The sequence below is a fragment of the Arvicanthis niloticus genome, chromosome 8 (genome assembly GCF_011762505.2).
Source record: "Arvicanthis niloticus isolate mArvNil1 chromosome 8, mArvNil1.pat.X, whole genome shotgun sequence".
NCBI classification, from domain to species: domain Eukaryota; kingdom Metazoa; phylum Chordata; class Mammalia; order Rodentia; family Muridae; genus Arvicanthis; species Arvicanthis niloticus.
Genome location: NC_047665.1, coordinates 3,683,894 through 3,708,336, shown reverse-complemented (window position 1 = coordinate 3,708,336; position 24,443 = coordinate 3,683,894). Strand labels below are relative to the sequence as shown.

At 44.4% G+C, this 24,443-nt stretch overlaps 1 long non-coding RNA gene across 7 annotated transcripts in view; it reads right to left on the bottom strand.

The window, feature by feature from the left end:
* Window positions 1–553: 553 nt before the first annotated feature.
* The window catches only part of LOC117713514 (uncharacterized), a 32,726-nt gene continuing 8,836 nt past the window's right edge, over window positions 554–24,443 (bottom strand). The window contains exons 1-4 of one of the 7 annotated variants that reach the window (XR_013112012.1): window positions 23,264–23,444; window positions 13,174–13,329; window positions 1,780–4,621; window positions 554–834 (exon numbers count right to left, since the gene is read on the bottom strand). This is a non-coding gene — a long non-coding RNA (uncharacterized LOC117713514). Of the gene's footprint in view, window positions 835–1,779; window positions 4,622–5,520; window positions 5,902–5,923; window positions 6,512–10,870; window positions 11,546–13,173; window positions 13,520–23,263; window positions 23,445–24,443 lie in introns of those variants that run through there. The other 6 variants (XR_013112013.1, XR_013112011.1, XR_013112015.1 and 3 more) reach the window with 6 other exon arrangements.

Genomic DNA, 24,443 nt, shown 5'->3' with positions numbered 1-24,443 from the left:
AAAGGATAAATGGAGAAATTTTTTTATTTTTATTTTATATTATATTCATTTAATTGGTAAATAAATTAACATACTTTCCTGTTCAAAGTTGCAAGTAAGCCCAACAGTCACAAGAGACTTACAATACCTCTCATGTCTAAGCTACAGAACACAAACTCGGAAGTTTCCAAGGGGAATGTTTGAACCAGAAGTAGTTTTGCAGCTCTTCCCATCTTCTCCGCGGGGAGATACAGGCCCCTGAGCATGGGTCTGAGCCCAGTCAACCTGGTCTACAGGAGGGATGACATTCCCTGCTATAGTGAACTGTAGTGACACACCCTGAGATGTGAATTGTAAGCAGTGCCTGGTGTTGTTCCTTAGAAAGCCATCTGTTGCCATCTGATCTTAGCAGGACACTTGAAAGGTCTAGACTCGGTGTGAGGAACTGAACTTTTATTAAAGAGGTTTCTATTGTTTAGAAAGACGAGATTCCATCCCATCCAACTTCCTAAGCGTTCATATTTCCAAACGTATTGCTTATCTTTGATTTCTTTTAAATAAATTCAGCTTTACCACTTCTTAAGATACATTTATTCCATAGATGGAACCAAAGTAAAAGTAACATGGATGGATAAACTCCTCTACAGGCAAAACTCCTGGGTGGCCACGAGCAAGAAAGGTCTCCAGGGAAGCCCAGGGGGCGCTGGGAAGCCAGAGACACATGGAGTGATTTGTCCTCATTTGGAGCTTCCAAGGAGTTGTTGTTTGGGCCCCTGGTTAGCCAGCCCCGCTGACAGGAGTGCCTCACTCACACAACGAATTTCCAGTGGTGATGCAAAGAAAGTCATCCAGATTCTGTGGATTCAAGGGCATAAAGTTACCTCATTAAAAAAAAAAATTAATGTGCTGAGAAGGACAGACTCTCTGCCTTTTAAGCTATTTTTAATGTATATTCAGGTAGTATTTCAAACCTGTAGAGGAGCTCAGACACTTTCTGGTTTGAACTCAGCACAACTCAGAAAACGATTCTTCTATGTGTTACCTTGCAGTTTACAAAGGATGCATTGAGTATGCTTTGAGGTTGAAACTAAAAGTGAATTTCAGAAGCTCAGGGCAAAAATGAAAGAAAAAAACGCTGTAGATCTTGTATCTGGGAAGATATCATTACCCAGAATGCCTAGAGAATGGATCAGAACTACAGCAACCATAGCCAAGCTAAAAGCCAGAGTGCCTCCCACAGTCTGTACAAATGGACAGCATAAAAGATGATCATGTCACAAATGACCAGAAGAGTAAAAATTCCTCATGAAATACACCCATGGGTCATTAGGATGACAAAAAGCTCATAGCTGGTGGGGATGTGGAGAAACCAGGAGGAATGTAAAATATTCAGTCACTACTGAAAATAGTATGGCCCTTCCTTGAGCAATTAAAATGTTCATTTGTACTCTTTGGTAAACCTCCAGCCAAAGAGTTCACATGGAGGGACCCATGGCTCCAGCTGCATATGTAGCAGAGGATGGCCTTATCTGATATCAGTGAGAGGGAAGGCCCTTGGCCCTGTGGCAACTCGGTGCCCCAGCATAGGGAGATGCTAGGGTGGCGAGGTGGGAGTGGGAGGGAGCACCCTCATAAAGGCAGGGAGAGGGGGGAAGGGATACGGGTTTGCAGAAGGGAAACCAGGAAGGGGGACAATATTTGAAATGTAAATTAAAAATTACCAGTAAAAATAAGTAAATAAATAAATGTTAATTTGTATATTTGCATACATGACAGAGTAATTCTCCTCTGGACATTTACCTAAAGGAACTGAAGATGTATCCTCAAACGATGCTGCACAGCCTTCTTCACAGAAGCACTATTTACAACACCTAAAAGAGAAAAGCCACTGATATTCATCAGCATTGGATAAGTGTATTTAAAAATGCAGCACACACATACAATAGAATATTATTCAGCATCAAAAGTGAAGAAAATCATGATACAATGTGAATAGACCTTGAAGACATTAAGTGAAATAAGCCAGTCAAAAGATTAAAAAATTTAAAAAATCTTATCGGATACATCAGACTAAGGAATTTGACTGATGCCAAATTCCTCCTCCAGTAACTGCCACAGCTTGGTGTTTGTGATAAAACACTGACCAAAAGCATCTTGTAAAGGAAAAGGTCTGTTGGCTAACGCATCCCAACCACAGCCCATCATGGAAGTAACACGGGGCAGGAACCTGGAGGAAGGACCTGAAGCAAAACCAAGGAGGAATACGGCTACCCTTGAGCCCCATGGCCTTTCCAGATGGCTTTCTATATAACCTGGAACCACCTGCACAGGAGTGGCTCCACCCATGACAGGCTGGGTCTTCCCACATCAATCATGAATTAACAGAACACCCAAAGACTTGCCCGCAGGCCGGTCTGACGAAAGCATCTTCTCACTTGACGCTCTCGTTCCCAGATGACCCTAGCTCCTGTCAGAGTGACAAAGAGAATGAATTATCAGAGTTCACTCTGTGGGTAAATAAACTGATGATACTGATGATGATGGTGATGATGGTGATGATGGTGATGAAAGTAAAGTCAGCTGACTTCCCCAGCCATCCGGGACTACGTGGGGAACTGGAACTTTGGCTCAGCTACCTGTCCTATTGTATATGTATAGTTTCCACATCAGATCATACCCTGTATATACAGTTTGTTTCTTAAATTATACTGTCAAGAGATGATTTGGAAAAGACAATAGAATTTAAAAAGAAGACCCTCAGACCAATGTATACTCCCTTTTTATTTTTTTTAGAATATACACCCAATGCAAATTACACAGTGAAGCTAGCTGAGGGGTGTAATTTGTTACACAAATAAACAAACACTATTGGGTTCCGTCTGTGGCTACTGTAGTTATAATGAAAAAATCTAAAAACAACTGTAATGCTTCTAACCATAAAATTATAAGGCAAGAAAGTGGATTTAGATAACTGCGCGAGCTGTAATTGTGTGTTTGTAAACTCGCAGACAAGGCTTTCACACTAATTTAGCCCTGGCTCGTTGCACACCCAAAGCACAGACTTCCACTCTGCCCTTCCTTATGCCACATGGGTCTAAGACCCCAGGCGTTAGGAAATTCCATCCTCGCAAGAGAGTGTGTGCTGGGTGTGGTGAGCAGGAAAGGGAGAAAAGCTGTCTGTGGCAGGCAGCTAGAGACACAGGCTCTGCTGGAGACAGGCTGCACAGCATCCTAGAGACACAGGCTGTGCTGGAGACAGACTCCACAGCATCCTAGAGACACAGGCTCTGCTGGAGACAGACTCCACAGCATCCTAGAGACACAGGCTCTGCTGGAGACAGACTCCACAGCATCCTCAGTGCTGTAAGGACCAGAGTTGCCGAGCTGTCATCCTTCATGGGTTCAGAGAAGGCATGTCATTTCTCAAGGTCACACAGGTTAGAACTCAGAATCCTAACCGCCTGGGGCCAAATGTTCTCGCTCTTCACCTCTGCAAACTCATGGGGACTGTGACAGCAGTCCACTGGGAGTCTGTAGACTGGGGTAGAGAGAAACAGCCATATCTGGTTAAGTGATCCAGTCCCTTGACACCTGCTCTGCTTCCTGTTCCCAACGCTATGCTGTTTTTGCGCTCATCACTACCGCTGTAGTCAAACAAAGGCAGTGGGAGGAGCTTGTTTTCCTCACAGTTTCCAGGGGGTTGACCAGGAACTTGGTCAGAAGACCATGGAGTCAGGAGCTCGTGGGACAGGAGGAAGGAAGCAGAGAACAAGGAACAGACTGGGAGTCAGGTATAATCTGGGAGAGTATAAATCTTCTTCCCTTAGGCCTCATCTCTGGAACTTTCCAGAACCTCTCAAAATGGAGCCACTCGCTGAGTACTGAGCATGCAGGACTTATATCTATGGGGAGCATTTCAGAGTTAGACCACAACAGCCTCAAACCGAGCATCTGTGGAGACAGGCATTATCCTGCCTGGGCGGAGCTAAAGCCTCTAGAAATGAGGAGGGAAATAGAAAAAGACTGGATGAGAAAATACACAGCGCAAGGGACGAGAAGAGAATGAGCCAATGGTTAGGAACCTTCTAGAGAGGACAGAGAAGGATGCAAATATGGTCACAATCTGCTGGATAGACTGCACCCACGTGAAAGCACCGAGCTGCGCACTTTTTATTACCGTTTTGAGAAAATACAGGTTTAGTTAGTACCTTGCGCATCGTACAGCAGGCTCGCCAGTCACAGGTGAACCGCCGACCAGATTATACATGTTAAATGGGTAAATTGCATGGTGTGGTGATTACATCTCAATAAAGCTCTTACCCAAAAGGAAATGAAAAGCAGATTTTAAGCAATAAGTCGAGACCTTGCTTTTTCTGGCACTCATTTTCTCCAGCCCTAAGGACCACACAAAGGATACTTTCGGGATTCGGTGACCCAGCTCCTCCACACTTCTTTCTAATCCTTACCTTACCTGCTCTCTGGAACCGCCCAAGAGCCCAGGTTGAGTCCAGTTGATCCCGGGTAGGCCACCACAGCCACCCAGCAGAGTCAGGCACGACTGGCTCTCATTCCCAAAACTGGATTTGCAAGTCCACAAATAGTTGGCATCTCTGTTCCATGCTCACAGACCCAGGTCCTGAAGCTAGGAGACAAGAACACACACCTAGAAGTCAAACTGTTAAATGGCTTCTACAGTCAGAATTCAAATCTGAGAAAGCCGCGTGCCACAGTGAAGGGAGCATGGTCTGAAGACTGGTACTTAAGTGACCTAGCAGGCCAATAGGATAGAAGCATTTGGGATAGCCTTTCTGTTCTCTGAACCAAGCCATGGAGATACTGTGAGCATATCATTTTTGAACAGGGGGTGAGTGAAAGATCCGAGTCATGACATCAAATGTTGTGTTTTATAAAAAGATATAAAGGAGAAGAATATGTTTGGTGGATGTTTACTCAGGTGTGAGGGAGGGGTGCCTCTGTGGGCCCACGCTGAGGCATCCCTTCCCTCTGAGAGACCAGCCACAAGACGGTATAGTATAGAATAGAGATTATTCAGGGCATGGAAAGAGGAGTTGAGGGGGTAGTGGAGACAGAGATAGGCCGGGGTTGGGGGGGAGGGGAGAGGTAAGATGTAGATGCTGGCTATGAGCATGTGGAGAGAGGGGGGGAAGGGACGAGAGGACAGAGCAGGAGCAAGAAGGCAAGAGCAAGAGAGAGTGGAAGGGTGCGAGCAGCCCCTTTTATAGTGAGTCAGGCACACCCGGCCTTTGCCAGGTAACTGTGGAGCAGAGCTTAGACAAAATGCTAACAGCTTGTGCCCATACTTCCGGAATCCTGAGTGGCCCTGCAGAAAGAAAAATATGACAAACATGTGCAGAACATCTTAGAACAGGGAAGGCAGATGTTGAAAATGATGTAAACTGAAAATACAGCCGCCATCTGTGGAAGGATGCACCTGAATGGACACACAGGGGTGCACTAGCTGGGAAGGCAAAGGCTCTGTGAGCAGGGCATAGCAGGAGGCGCAGCAGCGTGGGTACAGACTCAGAGCTGGTCCTTCAGATTTCAGACATCAGGCCTCTCTGGCAGCTAAGGAGTGAAGTCGCTTTTCTCTGCTTGCGGAGCAGATTTAAGGCGCTGACCATCAAGGCTGCTGAAAGGGAAAAGCAAATTATTTCCATGCAAGCTGAAACAAAAGCAGTATGGAGCTTCAGAACCCAAGCCCCATAAAACAGGACGTGGCCAGATTAGTAAGCCTTGGGGAATCACTGAGGGGTGAGTCCACCGCAGAAGAATGCAGGCAGCAGCCCCAGGCACCTCTAAAGCCAAAGGAAACAAAACCTTGGGGTTAATTTGTGCAGACAGGGAAGAAAGGCCATGGGACAAATCTATCAGAGGCTCTCAGGCCCTGGTGGTTTAGGGACAGCAGCTGAGAATGAAATGTCACCTTTTGCTTTTGCTCTCAGGATAAATGGAGGAATGAGGTGATCCTCATGTCAGCTCCAGGGTTAGATCTCAGGAGGAGTAAAGTCCACCAGCAATGGCCGCTCGGCTGCCAGCACCCAGCTTGTTTGCTGCTGGTGGTGCTTGGTTGCGCAAACCTTAGGTTTTCATGCACCAGTTGAAGAAAACTAATGACTGACCACAACTCATGTTTCAACAACATATCATGCTTCAGCAGGTCAGTGAGTGTGGGTCAAGAGTGGCCAATGGTTCTCAGAAACAGACAAGACCAGGTGTCCCCTAGGGCCAAGACAGGAACAACGGGATAATCCAAGTAGATGTGGGAGCCTCACGGACTTCTGTAGCTCTATACCCATAACCTCTCAGAAGTCAGAACCAGGTAAAAACAGGTTACTTAATACGTACAGCACAAATAGAGAGCTAAGATAATGGTGTGTGTGCGAGGGGGGGGATGCCAAAGAGTAGGTCGACAGAATATTTTAAGCGCAAGGAATAGACCATTAGGCTTCCCTGTCTTGCTACAGATTTCCAGTGCTGTTCATACTGACATCTAAGCCTCTTCTCCCACTCTCCCTCTCTCTCCCTCCCTCATCACCTCCCTCTGTCCTTCCCTCCTTCCCTGTCTCCTGTCTTCCCTCCCTTCCCCCTCCCTTCCCTCCCTCTCTTCCTCCATCCCTCTCTCCTGCCTTCTCTCCCTTCCTCCCTCTCCCTCCTCTCCCTCTCTCCCTCTCCCACTCCATCCCTCCTTTCCTTTCTTCATCGATTCTGAGGCTGCCTTACTCTCTACACTGCTGTCTTCAGTTCTAGCACCTTTGTGAGATACTTATATACTGACATCTAAGCCTCTTCTTATGTAATGTAAAGGTTGGACACCCAATCATTTTTATGGAATAATTGTATTAATTCTTTGACATGTATATGATGGATTCTGATATTTGTACCCACTTCTCTTATTCTGCCTCTTGTCCCCATTCTTCTTACCAAGAAGTTTCCCTCCTACATTCATTCTCCTTTTAAAAACTTTTTAAAGATCTACTGTATGAATATGGATGTTGTGCCTGCATGTACTATGCATCATGTTTATGCAGTGTCTGTGGAAGCCAGAAGAGGGCGCTGGGTGCCTTGGAACTGGAGTTACAGATACTTGTGAGCTATCATGTGAGTGCTGGCCATCAAGCATGATCCCCTGGAAGAGCAACCAGTGCTCTTAACTGAAGAGCCATCTTTGTTACACCCTTTGAAAAATAGCCTATTAAATTTCATTGGAGTTGCTTGCATGGACTTGCCTATAGGGTTATTGACTGGAATATAAACAATTTAACCAATGCTTATATCACTGAAGAGAAATGGCTCCCTCTCCCCCAGCAATAACTCCTCAGATAGAGGTGGGCCAACATGAGTCCCTCCACTACCCACGCTGGAAGGTTAACAGGCTCAGCCTTCTGCAGGTGACAGAGCCGCTGTGAATTCAAGGGCCATGTTGTATCTGGAGGTCAGCCTCAGAGCCCTCCTGTCTCCCAGCTCTTATGTTCTTTCTGAAGTATTTCCTTTACAAGAGTTGCACTTGCTTCTTGTCATATGGCATTTCTCCTCTGTTAGCAGTGAGCACAGGCTGACCATGCCTGAGCTCTTCCATGAAACAAGTAACCAAGTTTGCCCATTTGCTGCCAAGCCGTTCTGCTAACCCAGACTTGCATCTGGGCATGTACCTTGACTACAAGGACAACTTGGGACCCCATTTGAAGGTTCCTTCAGATGAGCACTTTTCAAGCTCTCTCTAACTCTCGTGCCCATAAAATGAGACGGAAGGCTCCTACCATGTGATTCCTGCTGTCAAGCAAAGGAGGACCGGCCTCACCAGATGTGGCCCGTGACCTCTGTCCAGCCTCCAGAGTTGTGAGCCAGACAAGCTTCCAACCTGAGAGTTACTCAGCCTGTGATACTCTGCCATGACAGAACAGCCAGACAAGGACCACGCCTTTTACTTCTCAAACTCTTTGCCTTCCCACCACGGAAAAGACTGAAGCTGCTTTATAACAAACACACTCCCACAAACAGTGTTGACCCATTTATGAGGCCAGACCCTTGATCTCCACATATCCTTTAAGGTCCCACCTCGGGACACAGTTGGGTTGGGAAGTGTCTACACATGGACTTTTGGGGACTTTCATGTTCCTACCCCAGCCCGGGACCATGACTAATTATGTATAAGTGACTGGAGTGGGCAGAGGCTTACAGTCACCTGTGACCGTCTTCTGGCACAGTCTACTTGCTGATTTCACCACCAGAAGTGGGGATTCAGAGAGTGTCTCTTTTAGTCTTGCGGGGAAACACCTATATTGAATATATTTTTCCACTCTGTAAACACTCCTCCAAATGGAATCTTTAAATCTCAGCGCTCAGGAGACAAAGGCACAGAGAGGGGGAGGGATTTCTGTGAGTTTAAGGTTAGCCTGGTCTACATAATGAGTTAAAGGGTAGCCAAAGCTAAATGGTGAGACTCCATCTCACATTTATTATTAGTATTAGTATTAGTATTAGTATTAGTATTAGTATTAGTATTAGTATTAGTATTATTACTATACTATTTATTGATCTCAAAGAATGTTCAATTAAAGAATCTTCCACTGGATCTTCAGTTGCAAAATCATGGTAATAACGACACGGGTAGTAATGCACACCTGTAACTGCACCACTTGGGAGTTGAAGGCAAGAAAATCATGATTTTGGGGGCAGACTGGCCTGGAAGGTAAGTTCAAGGCCAGCCTAACTTACATAGAAAAATTTTGTCTCAAAACATAAGGGGTAGGGATGTAGTTCGTGGGTAGAGCACTTACTTAGCACACACAAGGCCCTGGGTTTGATTCCTAGCACCACAAGAACAGATAGGAGAGGAGAGAAGAGCGGAAAGGAGAAGAGGGAAGGGCAGAGAATCAGTAATGTGCAGTCCTAGCGCCCTGTCAGAAGAGTGCTACAGAGCAGAGGAAAGTCATGTCCAACTTCTCTTCCAATGAGGAAGAGAGGCTCAGAGTAAAGGTCCACTGAGGCAGAGAGGTGAAGGGACTGTTTCCTCCCAGAAGTGGAGTCTGAGTTGGGTCTACAATACTCTCTAAATATTTGAAAGGCTTCGATGAATTCAATCAGTGAATTACCATCGAACAAACCTAATTACCACCATTCTAGGCACAGAAACTAAGTCAATTCCAACACCAAGGCAATGGTACTAAGACAAGGAACCAATGCCCTACACAGGGGACCAGGACTTCACACTTTTGATTATGTGGGAAAGTGTGTTCAGAAAGAACAGGTACAGAGCAGAATTGACATGGTAGGAGCAATACTTGCACACTACCCCGAAGGTGAGATAGAAGTCCAAGAGTCAGCAGACCCTAGGAACTAATCTTGTCTAAGACTATCACTGAATGTTATGGAGTCATGTGAGCTTTAGTGCATACTATGTCCTGGGATGGAGTTCCTAGGCTGATTGCTTTTGACAAAGAGAAGATGTACCTCATCCATGGATACATTCAAGACAGGATGCCTCAGTACATAGCCCCTCAGGGTCTACCGTGGTCATTGCTGGTCACTGAACAGAGAACAGCAGTCAGGGGATGGACAGCTGGGACATCCAACAGGACACTGCCACTTCTCAAGTATCCCAAGACAGTGAAAATGGCACCTGGAAGCCTCTCTGATGAGTCTGGCCGCAGGAGAAAAGAAGAGCCAGTCTAACCAAGAGTACCTTCAGAAGGGCATGCTGCTGTGCCCATTAATCTAAACTGGACTGCCGACTTGGAACTAACAAGACATCTCCACTGCTCTCCTCCCTGGCTTGTGAATTAGGTCAGGAAGGGAACCCTTCTCCAGCACAAGGTTCAATGATTATGGCTGTGTGCTATGATTTCCTTGTGTGTCCTTAGCAGCCCAAATGCAGGGGTAAAATCAGCCAGAAAAAATCACAATGGCATCTTTCTTTGTCCTCAAGTAGACAAACGATGGACGTTTTGAAAGCCATTTCATAGTCCTGACCCTGGGAAGATTTTTTTTTTTCACTGTGTATGCCTTGCGGTCTGTTTGAACATAAAGTCAGTTTACACTCCGGGGGATGCATTTCTCCTCAGCTGTTTCTACATAGCTTCCAGGATGTGCAAACCACCATGGCTCCCCAACATGGCTGCTTTCGTTCCTCTCATAAACAAACTCAGCAGCAATCATGGTGCTGTGGTCACCGTGGGTCTCAGTGTTGCTCAAGCACCCAGTTAGCCACTTGTTCTGTAGGGTCTGATTATAACATTTCATCTCAGATCTGGTGAGCAAGCAGACACTCATCTGCTGGTCTCCTGCCTGCAGGCTTTCCCTTCATCCCCGTAAGCATATGACAGAAGGGGATAAACCCAGGGTTAGAATGGAAAGATCAGTAATAGCCTGGGATCGTCCATAATGTAAAAGTGAGTTATTTGAACACATGTCTGTGTCTAAGATTATATGCTGGGAGTCTTTCCTGAATAACTTTAGTGGACCTCAATTGCAGCCATGGTCGCCCTCAAAAGAGGGAAGCAAAGAGAAATTTGACAAAGTCAGAAGTGAGACGGCAGTAGGACCAAGGATACAGAACGCAGTATGTGCAGGAGCTGCAAATCACAGGATGGGAGTTACTGAGAGCTAGAAGCAAGGGGTGCATTCACTTCCAGCTCTTTCAGGAAGGACTGATGTCTTCCCAATACCCTGGCTTTGAACTTCTGTTTTCCAAAAACCGTAAGAGAATAAAGTTATAGTGTCTTACGGTATTTTTGGTTGTTACAGAAGACAATGGGAACTCATATGCTAGATCAGACTATTAGTGTACCAACTTCCCACAGTCACTGTGACAGAACCAGGCCCATGCATCTCAGCATGAGAATCTCTGCAATATTGCAGAGAAAGGTCTCACCTGGGGAATCTTAGACGCTCTTGTGCTGTTTCCACCTCTTCAGATCGCACAAGAAGAAAGTAAAAGCTCATGGTGGACATTGAAACATGAATTCCAGTGTTCCAGGGTAGGCTGCCTGCACTGTGCTCTACTTTCTCACCTAAGCAATAGACCCCACGGGATGTCCCCTAGCCCTTAACAGCCACAAGGACTTGATCTGTTTTAACTGCATGTACTGACTGGTTTTGTGTGTCAACTTGACACAAGCTGGAGTTATCACAAAGGACACTCCATTAGGGAAATGCCTCCATGAGCTCCAGCTGTAAGGCAATTTCTCAATTATTGATCAATGGTGAGAGGGCCCATTGTGGGTATTTCCATCCCTGGGCTGGTAGTCCTGGGTTCTATAAGAAAGCAAGCCAGTAAGTAACATCCCTCCACGGCCTCTGCATCAGCTCCTGCTTCTTGACCTGCTTGAGTTATAGTCCTGACTTCCTTTGGTAATGAACAGCAATGTGGAAGTGTAAGCTGAGTAAACCCTTTTCTCCTCCACTTAATTCTTGGTCATGATGTTTTGTGCAGGAATAGAAACCCTGACTAAGACACTGGGGTAACTTAGTTTATTTTTCTGGACATCAATTTCATCTCTGCAAATAGATTTCATAAAACATCTGCATTATTCAGAAGAGAAAGGGGAGACAGGAAGTCCTTTCCACTCTGGTCTGCATCAAAAGTTCTGTAATAGATTCTTTCTACCCAGATAAAATCTCTTCCTAACTTTTCAGTATCTTGTCACCTTAATGACTGAGACATGGCTGTTTCCTCTCAGAAATAAATTCTATAGAAAGTGCTGGAGGGAGCTGGAAAGAGAAGGCCACAGTCAAGAGCAGTGGGAGATGGCTCGGTTGTTAAGAGCATCTGACACTCCTGCAGAGGACCCAAGTTAAGTTCTCAGTGCCCACATATCTCTACAACCTAGAGCCACAGTTCCTGAGGATCTGACACCCTCTTCTGGCACCTGATGGTACAGCATACACACAGTGCACATTCATGAATACAAGGTAAAACACTCAGACACGTAAAATAAAATAGATCTTTAAAATATAAAAAATGAAGAGAGCTGGCGGTCAGAGAACCTTTTGTTATAACCTGCACAGCCTTAATTTAATCACAGCATTTCATTTTAAAGGAAACTTTCAACTCCAGAAAACTGCACTCTAGATTAAAATGTAGGTACCATGCATGATTCAATTATACAAAAATATTTTAATAGATTTAAATGAGAAATGTCATCAGTTTTTCAAAATTTAAGTAAGTTAAGGAAAAAAGAGAAATCTTTTTCATATATATATGAAACTATAAAAGAGTATATATATGTGTGTGTGTGTGTGTATGTGTATGTATGTATTTCAATCTATATTTTGCATTCCATGCAACTCTATAAAAGGAAAAAGTGTTATTTGAGGGTCATAAATATACTTCATAGCTTCAGGCATTTAAAAAATATCATTAATATAAGCCAGGTTGAAACAAAATGGAAGTTTCTAGAGTCTAAATTAAATTGGTTGCTGTCCAAGACTTTTTGCATTAAGAGATGCCAGGAAATAAAAGGGATCATTAATCATTTTCTGCAGGTATTTGGAGCCTCTATAAACCCAAGGATGAAAGCAGTTAGGGACCAGTGTACAGGGACTCAGTACAACTGGAAGAGCCAAATACAGGGGTCAGGGAGAGGCATGGAGTTCCAAAAAAAAAAAAAAAAAAAAAACAAAACTAGCCAAGAGCCTGGGACAGTCCCTGATTGGGAGAGCAGTAACTCTCTGGGCTTGTGGATCATTATCTATAAAACAAGAAAGTCAAACTAAAGTTGTTCCAAGTCCAGATGCTCAAGAATGACACAAAGGCCAAAGAGAGCAGTGAAAAGAAGTGAACAAGCAGACAGAAGAACACTGAGAGAGTTATCATGTCTGAGGAACAGAATGTGAAGGGCTCACAGACAACAGGCTCGGACCTAGGAACATCTCGCGGCTGTAGAGTGAAGGCCACGGCCTGTGCTGCATAAGAGATGGTGAATGTTAGAATTAATCCATTCTGGTCTTCTGAAAAGAAATCTGCAGTCTGCACTGGAACAGGAGTTCTTTCTAAGGCAATGGTCATCGAGTCATAGCTGACTGTGGTTCTCCCCAGAGGGCAGGAACCCTCTCATTCTAGCCTGCCGTCCCCCACTCCCTCCATTGTCCATCCTGGACTCAGAAGCACATCTCCTCCCACCTCCTATGACCTCCATACACTCACCATTTTTCTCAGGCACACACAAGACTCACCCTCTGCCGACGCCATCACCCGTCCCTGGGAGGAATCGCATGTTAACAATCCACAACACTCTCCTCTCCTCCTCTCCTCCTCTTCTCCCATGCTCCTCTCATTAGTCTACCTTCTCCTCTGAGTGTTAACACCTGCGACTTCCACCTTCTGACCAGCTGTAAGAAAGCAGGGCTCAGTTGGGTTTTGCTTTGTCCTGGAATACTCAAATCTTAGCGTGGGGACTTAACTTTATATTCACATATCCATGTCTCTAAACTATCCCAAGAAATTGTTTTTCAGCCGTGCTGTTATGGGTAACGAGGGAAGAGTTCTTTCAAAGGTGATCTCATCTAACTATAAACCAGGCTCCTTTCAATTAATCATGTCAGAAACCTGGCAAGGAAGCCGTCCCTGAGATGTACTCCCTCTGAGCGATGGGAGCTTGCTGCTGCCCTGACTCTTTATACTCCCTCATTCCAAACAGAATGTTTTAATTTGTAGAAAATAATGAACCTCAAGAGAAAAAGGGGAAGGGGAAAGCGGCCACAGGGGCCAGGGAATTTAAGTTCATGTCTGGTTACCATTTAGGGCCTGGAGGGAAACAGCAAGAGCCATGGATCTGGCTATTGCGACTGTTCTTTGTTCTTTTTTTTTTTTTTTTTAAGAAAATTCCATAAAACACTGTCCTGGGGCTTAGAGCAAAACTGTTTTCTGTATTATTAAGAATCTAAAGCCAGTGTTTCTTCAACCTTCTGTAAACTTACAGTAAAACATTTGTTATTAGAAGAGAAAAGATGAACTCAGGGTTGAGAGATTTCATGATGAAAGAATTTTCATGAAGGGAGGGAGACCACAATACTGATCCTCCATAAGGGATGTCTCGGCACCAGGAGGGATGGAGGAGGCATCTCAGTGTTGACCAGGAAGGAGGGAAGTGCACAAACAGGCTTTTGGGGCACAACTCACACATGTTATGCAAAGGAAAGTCCAGAGGTACAGAGAAGGTGAAAGGTCATTCATATGGACCATGGGAAGAGTCGGGCAAAGTTTATCCAACAGAACATTCAGGGGAGTGGAGACTCAAGAGAGGCTGCCGGAGATAAGAGAAAAATGTAAACACAACCTCCAGCACCCTGTGTTCCAGAACAGGAGAAAACAGCCATTAATTCTTCAGGAATGTGATGCTTTGGAAGCTGAGAGGGTGGGTCTATTCCAGAACTTACTCTCCTTTATGTTGTGGAACCAGAAAATCAAACGATGAAGGGGGATGGCGAGCTGTCCAATAGCTCCCTATATGCCCCGCCCACTGCCTCCCTAGAGGAATCTGCCTGGGCTGCGGTCAGCCAGGCTAACCTGGGCAAATTGGCCCTGCCTCTCTGGTCTCTCACTTCTCATGTATAGAGGGGGTGTTTCCAGCCCCATTTTAGGTCCAGGAGGCCCCTAACATCTGGACCACATGCATGTGGAAAGGCACAGATTGTGGGACCCCACCCCAACCCCCACTGTTTTCTAGACCAGCTGTGCTGCATTGCCAGGGGCTCAGCTTCTTCGAAGCTCGATTTTCTCCTTGTGAAAACGCTGGAAACAGTGAGGAATCGCCTCCGTCGTTGAGAGACGCTCAAAGGCGCACACGGACTTACACAGTTGGGTTTCCAGCACAGTCCAAAGGATTCCCACTGAAAACAGTGCCAGTAACCACTGCGGCATCTACTAACAGCAAGGACTGAAAAATAGTGATACAGAGTTACTGCAACCCAAACATACTCAGCAAAGATGAGGTGCTATAACAATTCCTCTTTATAATTGTCAACCTTGACTCCGGAGACTTGATGAAAACCAGTGTAAAGTGAGCAACTGACTTTCCTCAGAGGTAAAGCGTCTATACCCACCCACCTCTTCACCCAAAGTCTTGTTTCTAAATATTCTACAAGTCACAATCCACAAAGTTTATAGACTGAGCAGTTTCAAAGATGGTGCCATTTTGAATCTGCACAGCTCAACAAGTTCACAGGGGAGGAACTGAGGAAAGACACGCCGGATCGGCTCAGGATCCAAGTGTGTTCTCCTGCAGCTAATAACTCATTAGCTTTACGTATGTGAAAGCACTTAGTCTCACATCTGTAGAACATATGAAAACTGTGGTGGGGTGCATGTCACAGGGAAGCGAGCTCCGTTTCACTTCAGGTCTTAGGGTCTCATTGCAGCATGCTGGTTCCCGGAAAAGAACAGCCACCTTTTCCAGATAGACTTGGCTCTAGCTGCCAAACACAGCCCAGCTCCTGCAGATTCCTAGTTGGCTATCACATCTGGTTTCAGATGGAAATCATCGACCTCACCAGGCTGCTAAGATTTCAGTTTGGTTTCTTAAGTGAAACCCTGAAATGAACTTCAGACTCACGCCTTACAGCTATTGCAGGTGAACTAAATGGACCAAGCACTTGGCCCTCACACGCAGCTGTAAGGCACTGAGCACAGTTCACAGGACCAAGACCTGACCCCACAGCACTGACTGGGTATACTGAATATGCTGGGATCATAATCTGTTAGGTAAAGAAACAGAAGACTGGGGGCTAGAGAGAGTAAGAAGTTAAGGGCATGCTGTTCTTCCAGAGGACTCAGGTTTGATTCCCAGCACTCACATGGCAGCCTGTAACCATCTGTAACTCCAGTTCCAGGGGATACAAATACAATGCCTTCTCCCTCCAGCCTCTGTGGACACCAGGCACACAAATGGTGCACAGACAGACATGAAGATGGAATACTCATACACACAAAACTTTAATTTTCATAGAAGAGAAGGAAGAACATACAAATACAGGAAACTGTCCTTGTGGTGCCAGGTGACTGGCTGTGCCTCTCCTTGGTAAGCTAGGTTGTAAACTTTTCTATTCCAATCTGAGCCCTTGTTCATTTTAGAATTCCAAAATGAGATGGATTCAGAATTACCCTCCAGTCCAGATTAGCCAGCTATCAGAACCCCGTGCTTGGCCCTATATGTACCAGCCCCCTCCCGAGTGAATACCACCCTTTACCTTACAAATAAGGACCTAAACAAAGTGATTTTTCCCCTCAGACTGAACTGAACATTAAAGAATGCTTGTTGTTAAGCTAAATCTCATTGATGCCTTAAAGAAATAAAGAAGTAGGCCATAGCCTGTCTGCAGAAGTCAAGTTCACCAAGTATAAGTTCTGGGAGAGAGGAGCCATCTTGCTGAGCATTTCTCAGCAAAGTAGTCTGGAAGTGGAGCGTTTTATTAGCAGGAATTGAGGTTGGTACAGTGTAACAGACAAGATAAACTGCAATGGCTTAAAATGAATCAATGGAGTGAGGAGACTCAGAAGGCTGGTGTGACATTTCTATAATGTATCAGGACCCAGAATCCTGTTCTTAGCTTTCAAACTTAAGATGTTTACATTGTAGCCTCTGGAACAGTCAAAATGGCTCTCCAGGCAAGAAGAGGATAAAGGGTCAGGACAATGTGGGGTGGGCCACAGAAAACAACTGCTCACAAGTCTCCCACCAAAGGCCCTACCTAGACATTTTCTAAAGTCTCTGTGACTGGAACTGCCATATGCGACTGCTCTAGCCATAAGAGGAACTGTGGGCTGTGGATGCTTGAGATAGCCATGAAGACATGCTAGACAATGTGGTGGGATGGGAGATAAAGCATACAATGTAGAATGATTATAGAATGTAGAAAGAGTGTAGAACACAGAAAAGGTATAGAATGTAGATTGGGTGTAGAATATAGAATGAATGTAGAACAGAGTGGGTGTAAAATATAGAATGAGTATAGAATGGGTATAGAATAAAGAATGGGTATAGAATATAGAGTAAGTATAGAATATTAAATGAGTCCTGCCATGCCTGACAGACACCTTAAGGATTTGAAACTGGACAATGTCTGAGCCTTTCTTAGCCACATGTGGTCACTGTTTTAAGATTTTTTTTTAAAAATTTAAATTTTTTTATGTGCATGGCTGTATGCCTGCATGTCTGTGTGTCGTGTACATGCAGGGTCTGTTAGGCCAGAAGAGGGTGTTAGATCTCTAGAATGGAGGTACAGATGATTGTGAGCTGCTGTGTGGGTGTTGGAACCCAAACCCCGGTCCTCTGGAAGAGCAGCCAATATATTCTTGACTGTTCATCCTTCTCTCTAGTTACCTTCATTTGGTGGGAGCAGGAATACATGATAGCACCCTAGCAAATCTTGGTCTATTCTTGTAATTACAGAGAAAACACAGGTGTCTAGGAGAAGGGTGGAGAGAAATCTATATCCTGAGGAGTGTGAGGACACACAGATTGTCGGCTACAGCAGCACCCTTCCAATGGACTCATCAGCCATGCTGTGCAGCCTGGGAAATTCAAAAGGTACACAACATTCGTTGTAGAAGTACAACGAATTAGTTGTAGAAACACAATTTAAAAATCACCTGAAACTGCATATTGCTTCTGTGTTATTGGTTGTTTGTACATGCTAATGTAAGCAATCATAGGCAGAAGGGGAGTGGAGGAAACGGGGGAAAAAACTTACTGTAAACTTAAACCAGACAGACGGAGGTAAACTGATTTAAAGCATCTCCCATGCAGATCTGCGCACTCAAGTGTTAGTAACAGTCATGGCCAGTGCCACACTCGGTCTTCGTGAGCATCAAAATTTGATCTTCTGATCAAACTTCAGTTTCCTCTCTCACATTTGCCTTATTTTTAGAACTTCTTCCTCTAACTTCTCTGACAGTTCTCCTGCAAGTATGTCCCTTGTTTTCAAGAGTTTTGATCTACCTGAGAAGATTAAAAAGTGCCTTTCTGGGGCTGGAGAGATGGTTCAACGGTTGAGAGCACTGGCTGCTCTTCCAGAAGCTGTGAGTTTCAATTTCCAGCACCTGCACGGTGGCTCTGTAATGGGGCCCGATGCCCTCTTCTGGTGTGTCAGGGGCACATACTTATACACACAAAATCAGTAAATCATTTTTTTAAAGTACCTTTATGCCTTTGGATCACACCCAGTCTGCAGTGCAGCTTTGCTCAGGGTAGCCACTGAGGTGTGTTAGCTATGCCCCTGTTAGGATCAAGGGTGGTAAGTATTCCCCTTGCTGCAAGCTCCCGGTTCAGAGGCAGCTGAGAGACACAGAGTTGTATAGATAAAGCTAAAGCATGGGATGTTTGGGCAGGTATGTTGCAAATAGGGGTTTGCAACCTCCCACCTTCTTTTAGATTTAGACAAACAAGACCACAGGTCCCACTGGTGCAGCTCAGCTGGCATATAGTAAATAGACCCTTTGTGGAGAGAAAGACCTAGAACATAGTGACTCCAGAGAGTCAAATTTACACACCTTGTGTTCTAAGCCATCATAAGATAAATCAGCTTTCACCTCCCCGGAGGAGATCATACCAGCTTAAAAACAAGGATTCTTCTTCACGTCCCAGAATTAGGAGCTCCGTCTTCTCTGAAAGGAATGGGGCATCTTCCCATTTAAATTCCACAGATGCCTGGCTCTTCTCTCCCCCTGGATGCTAATCTACTGTCCTGAGAGGGCCGTTTATATTTATTACGTGCCAAACCCAACACCAAGCACATAATTCATGATAACCCCCCTCATAAATTCTGTGATGGGATTTATATATCCCAGATGGGTAGGCGTTTTGATCTTTAGAGCAGCACAGATTTTTATAATTCACACAGTGCCCTGCAATGCACTCAGCACTGTTCCTGGAGCTTCCTGTGGAGCCCCTGTGTGCTGGGAGATTAGAGCAGAGACAGTGGATGACTGGGAAGCTTGAGGAATCTGTTCTTAAAATGTTCATAAATGGTTTTGAATGTGTGTGATTTATTCCTTAAGCATGGCCTGAATGGGGTCTGAAGAGCATGTATTGCTTGCTCTTCCAGAGGATCCAAGTTCTACTACCAGTGCCCATATCAGGCAGCTCACAACTACTTGTAACTCCAGCTCTGGTGTGAAATGGTTAGGGGCAATTCTCCTGACCTTTGTGGGCACCTGCACACATGTGCACACCTCTGCAACACACACACACACACACACACATATACACACACACACACATACATGCATGCACACATGCGCATGCATACACCCATGCGCACCATACTCACACACACACACATGCACGCGAGCGCGCACACACACACACATATGCACACACGAGCACGCGCACACACACTTTAAAATAAAAATAAAGAATGTCTGTGCCACTTTGTCCCCCGCACATTATGCTAGCAGGACAGACTTTAGGTCAAAGGCTTCATGCTTGAGCTGATGGGAAAAGAAGTTAATTTAAAAATAAAGAGTTCTAACCCTTAAAAAATTGTTTTCTCTGACTCTTTTCGAGTGCTTGAAGTCTAAACAGTTAGGAGAGATCTGTCTGTAAGATGCCTGGGAGTGACAGGCTGTGTTGTGTTCCACCACCCACGGTCTGAAAGGAACCAGAGTTCTTCGTGTCTGTCCAGAAGAGAGATCCATCCAGTCCACTGCTTTAAACCACGATGCACAGCTAGAGATCTTGACAAGGTAGAGGTGCTCACAGTTATCAGCTTATAAGGAGTGTTTTTAGTGGTTTTAGTGGCCTGGGTAAATGAAATTAGTTGCTGGGGTAAACAGGTCTAAATCTTGGGGCTAAACTTAGCACAATACACATTTCTTTATAGCCCTGGGCCTCAGGCCAACTGGGTTAGAGGATGGTTTTCCCCTTGTTTAGGATCCATCTATGCTCCCGTCTTCCTCTGGGTCTTCTGAATACTTCATGCTTACTCAGAGTATGGGAAAAAAGAGTAAGGATGGTGTTAAAATGCTTGGTGGAGTTTAGTTTTCAAAGGAAACTAAAATAAACAAAGTTTGATGTGGCAGAACACCAGTTAGCCTGATTTTGATAACTACATATGTGTTTTAATATGATGCTTCACCCCACAAACATGTGTTAATATGAGGCTTAACCCCAAAACACATGTGATAGCTAAATTTAGCTAATTTATTTTTAGTTTACAAAACATTGGAGGGGGAAAGGAGACCAAGAATCCTACTTTCCACAAAAGCAAGGCCTAGAATTAGGAGACACTCCACTTCTATCTGGAGCTCAGTCGCAAGTACCCTTGAGGGATGGGGCAGGCAGCACAGGCCTGGAGTCTCATGGACTAAAACCATCTTTTGCTACAGGTGTTAAATATAGCCAGGATGGAAAGAATCCAGTCACAGGAGAGCATAGATTATATCATTCAGTTCTTAACAAAGTGTCCAAGACAAGTTAATCTATGATGATAGAGGTTCAATTGCTGCTGTTTAGAGCTTGAAGAAGTTGGGAAGGGTGATGAGGAGACTACACAGTAGAAGTGCAACATAGTTACTGTTGTGCATCACAGTAGAAATGCAAATAATGCAACTGCATTATTTGAATTTTGAATGTTTAATTTCTTGTTTTAAAAAATCTGAATATGCTTCAGCTTAGAGCCAACTATATACCTGCATTGTCACAGACTTTCAAAATCAATGCCCGTCTTTTTTTTTTTTTTTTTTTTTTCCTTTCCTAGACAGCATCTTGCTATGTAGCCCTGGCTGGCCTAGAGGTCACTATATAGACCAGGTTGTACTACACAGTAGAAGTGCAACATAGTTATGGTTGTAAATCATGTATGCCAATAAACTAAAACCACTGAACTCTGCAGTGCCAGTGGGTTATATGGGACACCTAAATGAACATCTATTTTTAATAACATTTTTTAATGGCAAGATCAAATTCAAAGGTATGAAGTGTCCTTTTGCAGTGGTTTCTCTTCAACACTGACTCATAAGTAGAGGTCTTGAGTTTCAGGATAGGAAGCATCAAACTTAAGGGAGGTTTGCAATATATCTGAACCTAGGTTTCTTATTCCATAAAGTGGGGATAATTTATTGAAATCCATAGTTGATTAAATTGATCAACATATTAAATTTTGACTGGACATGGTAGCACATACCTTTAATCTCAGCACTCAGGAGACAAAGGCAGGCAGATATCTCTGTAAATTGAAGGCCAGCCTGGTCTATATAGTGACCTCTAGGCCAGCCAGGGCTACACAGTAAGACGCTATCTAGGGAAAAAAAAAAAAAAAAAAAAAAAAGATGGGCATTGATTTTGAAAGTCTGTGACAATGCAGGTATATAGTTGTCTCTAAACTGAAGCATATTCAGATTTTTTTAAACAAGAAATTAAACATTCAAAATTCAAATAAGGTAGTGAACAACATCACTGGTTACCAGAGAAATGCAAAGCAAAGCCTCCTGAGCTAATGTACACATCCAACACAGGGACTGAAAATCAAAGCTGGGTCTATTAAGTGTTAGCAACACTGCAGAACACTCTAACGCACTAATCCTCTTTAAAACTTGTTCAAAAATGGACTTAGCCTTTGATTAACTTGAGTCTACACTCCTGCAACAGAATAACACTACTTGACATATTGCAAGAGAAATTAATGCATTACCTTACTCACAAAAAAACTCTGTATGTAAATAACCACTTTATTTACAATAAGGGAAAAATTGGCAACAGCCCAAGTCCCTTACTAGGAAAATGGGTAAATTGTGGTATATCCATGTGAAGTGGAATAATATTGAACAATTTTTAAAAATAGACTGCAGATAGATAGAATCAGTGTTAAGATCGAGTACTGCTCTCACAGAGAACCCAGGTTCAATTCCCAGCACCCATATCAGTCAGCTCACAACTGCCTATAACTCCAGCTCCAGGAGATCTTGTGCCCTCTTCTGGCTTCTACAGGTAGCTGCACTAATGTGCACATAGCACTTCCTAACACACACACACACACACACACACACAATTAATTTTTATCTTAAAATGATAGACTATGAATATACATATGACATGAGTTTCAAAATATCCTGAATGAACCAAAGTATAAACAAAGAAGATCTATGCATGCTTTGTCTTGTGCTGAGTTCTTAAACATTAAAGACTAATTAATATACAGTGATAGAGAGCAGGTCAGCCACAGCCTGGAGTTGAAAGATTTGGGGTAGTAGCTCACTTGAAGGATGAAGTCATAGAATTGTCTAAGGAATGGATCAGGGCATACACATGTCAAAAGTAATTCACCTGCTAAATACTCACACTTTGTGCAAATGGTTGGATATAATCAAGTACTATTGACATAAAAATCAAAGAGAGGGGACTGACAGGAGAACAGACCCTGTTGAACCCTTTGTCTTGGAGACAAAAGCTGGGATACACGTGTGTTAACTATCTGCATCCTCTCCACTGCCATGATGCCAAGTCCCGGAGAGGCAGGACACTGGGCAATTATCCCCAGTCTGTGTCCTCTAAAGACAAATCCACCAATAATGACCATGTCTAGAGTCCATTGCATAGGTCAAAATATTCCATATTAGATAGAAAAAAAAAAGGAAAGTTAAGTGAATTGCCTGTAATGGAGACATGCCTTAGATCACATCCTTCTGGAGTTGCACAGAGCTTATGAAAACAGGAAATAAAACACATGCATACCATCACAGGGAAGAGGATCCAAGACAGACGAAAACGCAAACGGAGCTGTGAGAGAAAAAATGTGGGATTCAGGCTTTTTTAAAGCTCCAGAACTGGACTGGCCAAAGCTTGGGAGGGGGGACATTAGAGTCTTGGCCAGGAATGGCCTTCAAAGGCAAGGAAAACAGACAAGTGAAGCAATATATGGAGATTAGTAGGAAAGTGCCAAGTCTGTCTGGAGATTAACTTAGAAGCAGAGGCCGGACGATGGGAGCCTAAGACAGTAGGGTTTCTAAACACAAACATCCATAAACCAAGGCAGATGACAGAGCCCAGTTAAACAACTGCAGTGGGTTTTATTCCCTCCATTCAGATCCCAGCACCTCCACAGCAGCCCACAACCTTCTCTGGTCTCTGTGGGCACTGGACATACACATGGTGCACAGACAGACACTCAGACAGTAAAATAAAGAATCAATAGTTCCTGTTTGTGAGTCTTACTTGTTCTAGCACGAATTCACAACGCTGCCGGTTGTGACTGCAACTGTATCCATTCTCTTAAATATTTTGACCTTCGTGTGTTTCAGATCTGCATCACTGGGAGCAGAGGGACTCACCTTGGTTACTTCTGAAGGGACTCTTTTTAGCATCTTTTCTCTTGTGCTTTCTCTCCTTGCTGCATCTCATGTTCCGTGACTGACTGTAAGATCTCTGTTCTTTTTATCTTTGACATCCTTGGGTTGTTTCAGGCTCACTCCTGTGAACCTGTATACAGCCAGAGGTGGTGGTGATGGGTTTGTGATTGTTTGGCTCAGCTTTTCATTTTATTCTGGGCTCATGAGTGGTGCTAACCTCCCCTAATTCCTCACAGACAGCAGCTCCCAGGTTACACCCAGGATCTCACCAAGACTTGGAGCTACTTTCAGCATCTTACTCTGTTTCTGACCACTTCCTTCCATGGGACTCATCTTGACTCACCCTGCATGCCCCAGTCCCTCCAGGAAACTAAACACATATGTTCAGCTGTTACTTCTTTATTTGCTTAGTAGGCCCTAAAGGTCTTCAGTCTCATGACTCTGAATACATGCTCATCTCTCTCACCCACTGGCCTGCCCTTCTATGATGCCACTGGACAAATCTTGCCCTTATTTAACCCACTTGCACCTGAGCCACTACAGGGCTTGGTGGGGGGGGGGGGACGACCCTGCACCAACAGTGACTTCAGTAAGGGTCCTCCAAATGAACTTGGCTTTGAGTTTTCCACCCCACATTTTCCTGACACTCCAGCCTTGTGCTAGCCCATAATATTCCAGGGGCTTACCTATGTTTCTAGAAGCCCTCCTCTTTTATGACAACAGTTGTTTTCTCAGCAGCTTTTCCTATCCCTTCAAGGAGCAGAAGTTAGATACAGTCATGTTCCAGTGGTCTCTTGGGCCACTCCTCCATCTAACATACATGGTTAAAATCAGTTGTACACAGAACAAGCCAAATGGATGTTCTTTTTTCCCTATCTTTTGTCAAAGAGGCTCTGGCCATCGCTACACATTCAGTCAAGACTGTACCAGATAATATGGGCTGGCTGGGGGATTGGCTTCATCCACTGAGGCCCTTTGGGAACAGAATTAAAGAAAAGCCAGTCTAGGAAAAATCACCATCAAGGAACTCACAGCTATTCCCCTGTGAGCCAGTGTCCTATTATAGACAAAAGCGTACCACGGCCCCCAGGAGGAAGAGGGAAGTAAGCCGGCCTTCACAGAGAAACTGCAGGAAAACACATCACCAGCCCTCACTGAGCCC